Genomic DNA, 6,382 nt, shown 5'->3' with positions numbered 1-6,382 from the left:
TCTGCAGCCAGGTTAACAGATCTGTGCTGTTTCCTACTGAATTCCAAGCTGGCTCTGTGAGGGTTTAGGACTCTTCTTTGTAAACACGGTATTCTAAAGATAATTGGTTCTCAGAATAGTTTGTTCTTTTTGTCCCTAAGCCCTATGAAAGCGAGGGTAACACTAGTCTCCTGCAGCCCTCTACCATGAGGCCTGGTAGACAGTAGGTGCTTATTAAGTGTCCCTTGGATGAAATGAGTGATGTAGATGAAAATAATCCATAACCAATCTATAAATGAAAATTTGGGTGGGTTTATTCTGAGCTTAAATCTGAGGACCATGGCCTGGGGCCTTTCTTCCCAAAGGAAGAAAGGGCACCAAAGAAGTGGGGTGCACAGAGTGGTTATGTACCCCCAGAGAGGATGTTTCACATAGGATTGAAATGTCCCTTTTACAATAGTGGTGAGACTGCTCTGTCGGCACAGCAATTGATGGAAACAGCAGGTAGGTCTTCTGTCTCAGTGAACGCAGCAGGGTGGCAGTCTGTTGTCTGGAGCTGAGTGGTGACAGGTGAGCTGGGTGGTCAGAGGTGAGTGCAGCAATCAGTTCCTAGCCTAAGGAAAAATGCTTATCCCTAAGGAAATGCTAATGTGGGGGGGAAGTTGCACCTTTATCTCAAGGGCCTTTGTTCTGGCCATAGGAAATGTCTAAGCAGATATGCAATGCGTGCTCAATAGCCACAGTCAGTCCCTTTTGGAAAAAACAAAGTCAGGCTGAATTAGGTTTATACCAAATGGCTTCCTCATATGCTCCAATATATCCTATTGCTTGGCATTTTTATTTGTCACAGTTATAGCTGATTAAAAACAGAGAATTTAATACACGTATTTAGAAGCAGAAACCGTAGAAACAAGGGACGGAGCTAGTAACTGAATCCACCTGTTGCTTTGGCCCCTTCCCCTGTCTGCTTCTGCACTCGATTGATTACATGGTGCATGAATGTCTCTGAAATAAGAGAAAAGCTGAACTGAATGTTGACTGAGCTTCCACGGGCCGTGCTAAATTAGGGTTCTGGACCCAATTCCAACGTGTGTGTGTATGTTGCGGGGGTTTCCCACGCAACACCAAACAATTCTTGGACATCAGCAGGGTCTTCAAGAATTCAACTCAATTCTGACACTATCTACCTGGAGATTGCATCACATCCTACAGGTTAAGGGCTCAGTCCTACATTACTGACCACCGCTCCCCCCCTCCCCCCCAGCTTCAGATGCCAATTGCAAGCCCAGATTATCACCTGTCCTTCTGACTAAGCGGCTGTAGATCCCAAGACCCCCTCCTCAGGTTCGATTAATTTGCTAGAGGGGCTCACAGAACTCAGGAAAACACTTTACTTACTAGATCACTGGTTTATTATAAAAGGATACAACCCTGGAACAGCCAGATGGAAGAGACGCAGAGGGTAAGGTGTTGGGAAAGGGCGCAGAGCTTCCACGCCGTCTCCCAAGTGCCCCTCTCCCCACATCTCCACGTGGTCACCAACCGGAAGCTCTCCGAACCCAGGCCCTTTGTTTTTTTGTGGAGGCTTCATTACATAGGCATGGCTGATTAAAGCACTAGCCATTGGCAATTGATTCCATCTCCAGCTCCTCTCCCCTCCCCAGAGGTGGAGGTGGGAGTTCAACACAACAATGACGAGGTAGTTGGTCCTCCTGGCAACCAGCCCCCTTCCTTACGGGGGTCCAGAAGTACCTCATTAACGTAACAAAAGGCACCTCTACCATGCTCAACACTTAGGAAATTCCGAGGGTTTTGGGAGCTGTAAGCCAGGAACTGTGGATGAAGACCAAATAAATATGAGAAATGTATTTTGATCATCGGAATGACCAAATATATATTTCTTATCAATCACGATATGGCACTCAGTTTCCTCGTTTTACTAAACGGGGAGCCCCTGCAGGGGAGACACAGACGCCCTTCTCCTGCCCCGCCCAGCCCTGCTTCGACGAGCCTGCTCTCTCTCCCTTGCTTGCATCTCTCTGTAGCCTTTGGAGAACATTGTGAGTAGATCACACTCAATTTTCTACATAATCAAAACTGATAAAATCAGCGTCCGTGCCAGGAAGCAGAAGCTAGGACGCACCTCCTGAGCAGAGGCCGCTCTCCCTGAGCGCTTCGCTGGGCAGACTCACGAAAGCCGGGGGGACGGCCAGGGGGACGGCGCCGCTCTGGGCCTCAGTCCCCGCGTCGCCGGAGGACTGGGTTTCCTCCTGGGCCTTTAACAACTTCCGCACATTTTATGAATTTCTCTGAGATTAACGGTCCAGTCGTAAATGTAATATATGCACCCATAGTTAATTCACATGCTCGTTTTAGAAAAATTGGAAAAAGCCAAAAAGGTAGGAAAAGATCATTCTTAGTCCTGGCACTCCCAGGAAGTGAATATTGATGTTTTATAGTAGAGCATGTCCTTCCAGTGAGAAGGCGCTTCACACCGCTCCCTCTCGAGGAAGAATGAGGTGTAAAGAAAGCCATTTGTCCTCTGCCCAGACACCAGCTGCTCCTTCTGCGTGTATGTATGTTGTCATGTGTTTCCAGGGCACGCCTCCTCTCAGCTGTGATACTGACGGCAGCTGTCAGCATCTCCACGTCCTCACGGGCGCTGTGGGCCGGCCGCTCACTCCTCTGGCCTCACAGGGCTCGTCGCAGTCCTCCCAGAGCTGGGGGACTCAGCAGGCCTCCGAGCTGTTTCCTCAAAGCCTAAATGAGGGGAGGGGCTGTCAGCGTTCTACCTGATTCTCCGTCTTCCTTCTTCTGTGTTTCCTTAATTTCCTTGGAGTTCTAGGGATTCTGCTGAGGTTCTTCGTATCTGCTTTGAAACAGCAGAAGCAGAGGACCACAGCTGCGGCCGCAGAGACTCCAGCCTCCTGTCACAGATAAGGAAACTGAGGCTCGAGAGGTGGGCCCAGGCCCCGGCACGGGAGTGCGCCAGCTTCCTGACCAGAGCCGGCCCTCTGCGGGCTCACGGCATCACAGCAGGCGGGCTGAGCCGGCGCCCTGCCCCGAGTTCGGAGCTGCCCTGGCACCTCTCTCAGCAGCGAGTCTCTGGGAGGTAAACCGCTCAGGCCCAGGCGCCGACCCTGAGAGCAGTGCGATGTGGGTGGTGTGTGTGTGCATCCTTGTGCACACACCTGTACACACTGGGCCCCAGGCTTAGGCTGAATTCCCCATTAAGGCAACATTTCTGGGAAATTCTAGGGATGTTTGTAAACACAAAAGCTAAGGGAAGCCGAACGTCGTCCAGCAGGGGAGGATCCGCTCTATGTCACCTGTTGCTGCTGGTTTTCCCTCCTCCAGAGCCGTCTTTCCCCTCTCTGTCAGGTTTCATTTGCTTCTTTGGTGGGTTTCCATGCTGCCCGGGGCCCCTACTGGCCTGTGCAGGAGGGAGGCACTGGCGTGCGTTAGCCGTAGACTGCAGCCATCGCCTCACAAACGTGCGTAGAATGATTTTTCAAACACAAGTAAAGTCACGGCTGGTAAATGCAAAGTAATTTAAAAATATCCCCAATTTGTTCTGACTTTGGACATGGTGAATTTTCTGCTAAAGATACAACTCCTATTATATGGAGGGATACAATTTGGGGCATTAAAAAGTAGTTAATCCGCGTTCTCAAAATGTGGGCGACCAACTTCCCCTCAGAGCCCAGAGTTTATGGCCTGGCGAGCTCCTCTCAGGTCGATTCAAACAGCATGCAGGATTGGACCAGAGCTGTTACACACCCCCAGCAGCAGGGCCCCGCAACCACCCCCGCCCCCCACCCCGCCCCTGGGCCCTGGCTGTCCTGGAACCTGCCCTCCCTCGCCAGGGCCCCCGCCCCTGCCCTGCTGCCGGGCGAGGGCTGGCTTCTGGATCTGTTCCTTCCCTCTCCCAGAGGGCGGAGCAAAGCTCTTCACTCACACCGCCCACCCTGGGCAGAGTCGACGTGTGGGAACAGTGTTCATCGGCTGTCCCTCTCTACTCCTGACCACCTGCCCTCTGAGGTGCGGGTGGGATACGAGACAAGTACTCTTCCTACTGTACCAAACGCAGACAGAGCTTCCAACCAAAGGTGCGCATTTATGGCAGCAAAGTTTCCAGCATCCATGACGCGGTAACAAGGGTCGAGTGAATGTGCTTGGGGAGGAGACGTGCCCTGGGCCCCTTAAACTCGACTGCGCTGGAGGCGCCCTCTTCCACTGATTGTCAGGCTGTCCCTTATCTGCACACGTGGTGAAGCGCCCAGTCTTATATGTAGAGCTGGGTGAAGGTTCACATACATATGCACCCAGGGAGTCACCACCCACATCAGACAGGTTTCCAGCACCCTGGAAGGTTCCCTGACACCCCCACTCCTGCCCCCACGACCCCTCCTCAGCTGGAAGTATTGGACCCATTTACAGACAGACGACTAGGGCTAGACCTGGCGGTCTGGTCCCACTGACACCATCCTCCCGGCGTGGCGTGAGCAAACCCTTACCTACACTGCCCTCTCTTGTGGAGCTGAGCACAGTGCAGGACTGCTGTTGTATCCCAGGAAAGAAATTCGGAAGCTTTTGGACCCCGGGGTGCTGGGATGGTGCAGGGGAGGGTGCTGGCAGCCCCTTGCATCTGTCTGCCTCAGGGCGACCACCTGTGCAGACAGAGCTCCTGCCAGCCCCTGGCAGCCCACCCACCCACGCTGTGCTGTGCCAGGCCGCACGCGGGGGAGGGAGAGCATGCAGAGGGGCCCCTGGGTGCGGGGCTGCCTCCCACATCTCCCTACTCCTTCCTCCTCCGCAGCCCCTTCCCCTCTGCCCACGTGCCCGAGTGTGCAGCTCCCACCCCCACATGCCGACCTGAGAGCCGCCATCTGTCTTCCCTGCTTCCCCGGGCCTGCGCTGCCACAGTCCTCCCCTCCACGGCGCTAGCCGGGCCCCGGATCTGAGTGAGAGCTGGAGGTCTTCCAACTGTGCTTGTATATCCCCAGGGGCTGGGGTGCCAGAGTGTGAGCCACCCTCCCCCTTCTGATCCTGCTTCAAATTGCAGGTCGACCCTTTGAGTATTTCCTGGCCCCCTCCCTCACTGACGCACTGTACCTGGATTTTCCTTCCCCTTCTTCAGGTGTCCCCGGGGCATCTTGACACTGTGGGGCTCACACCTGTGACCCTGGCCTTTGCCGCGCCTCTCCTTCAGCCAGCTAGGAGCCTCTCTTCAGCTTAGGAAGTGACTGCATGGAAAGGAAATGTAGCAGAGGCCCCAACATGCTGCTCTCCCACCAGAAACACCTGCTCCTGCTCCCCCCACGTGCGCAAGGGAGAAACTCCCGAGGAGTCTTGCGCAATAACGAGGCACAGAACCGGCTTGTGAACAAACAGCTTGAATTTTCCTGCAGGCCCCTGAGTACACACACACCCCCACACAGGTACTACAAACTTGTAACTGATTTTCTTTCGTAAATGAAGATGCAACTTGTGACAAATCATATCCAGTTAGTGCCTTGAGTTAGAGTAGGCTGGCTAAAAGGGGTAACTGGAAGTAACTGAAAAACCAGCTTAGTGCCTTTAATAAATAGAATTTTTTTTTCTCACATAAGGCTAAGCTGTGGCTTTGGTTCAGGGGTTGAGTGATAACTGTTAACTGTAATTCTTTTGGTCTTATCCTCATACTTGTTGCTGCCTGGCTACAAAATGGCTGCCCCAGCTCCAGCCATCATATCCATTCAAGGTGGTTGGGTTGGTTTCTGGGTATGCACAAGTGAGTTTATAAGAGAAGAGACAACATGAGTTCTAAGTGCCAAGCGCTGACTTAGAAGCTTGATCCCATGTAATGCTACAGTGATTCTATAAGGCAGGTGCTAGTGTTGTTCCCACTTTAGACAGGAAGAAACTGAAGCTTAGAGAGACTAAGAACTGGTGAGTGGCGGAGTTTGGACTTGAGCCCAGCTCTTTCAATGTGCTCTTGACCTTTAAATGAGAACAGAGGGGCCGGCCCGGTGGTGCAGCGGTTAAGTGCGCACGTTCCGATTCTCAGAGGCCCAGGGTTCGCTGGTCCGGATCCCGGATGTGGACGTGGCACCGCTTGGCACGCCATGCTGTGGTAGGTGTCCCACATATAAAGTGGAGGAAGATGGGCACGGATGTTAGCTCAGGGTCAGGCTTCCTCAGCAACAAAAAGAGGAGGACTAGGCAGTAGTTAGCTCAGGGCTAATCTTCCTCAAAAAAAAAAAATTAAAAAAAAAAATGTGAAAGCACCTGCAATACAAGGTCGTGGGGTGAAATGTCCTCTAATGGGAACACACAGAAAGCGTTATGAAAGTTTTTTAAAAAGTGAAAGATCCCTTCCGGCTGGAGAAAGGAGTAAGGCAGTGAGGAGAGCAGGGTCTCG

The 6,382-nt window shown here is 52.6% G+C and overlaps 1 long non-coding RNA gene across 1 annotated transcript; it reads right to left on the bottom strand.

Annotated features, from left to right (window-relative positions):
* Positions 1-271: 271 nt before the first annotated feature.
* Positions 272-5,297, bottom strand: LOC139075667 (uncharacterized). The gene is made up of 2 exons (XR_011526271.1): positions 5,095-5,297; positions 272-2,906 (listed from the first exon to the last, which is right to left on the bottom strand). It is a non-coding gene; the product is annotated as an uncharacterized lncRNA (long non-coding RNA).
* Positions 5,298-6,382: the final 1,085 nt, after the last annotated feature.

The sequence above is a fragment of the Equus przewalskii genome, chromosome 14 (assembly GCF_037783145.1).
Source record: "Equus przewalskii isolate Varuska chromosome 14, EquPr2, whole genome shotgun sequence".
Taxonomy (NCBI): Eukaryota; Metazoa; Chordata; class Mammalia; order Perissodactyla; family Equidae; genus Equus; species Equus przewalskii.
The sequence above is the reverse complement of the archived record's forward strand: the minus strand, read 5'-3'. Positions and strand labels throughout refer to the sequence as shown.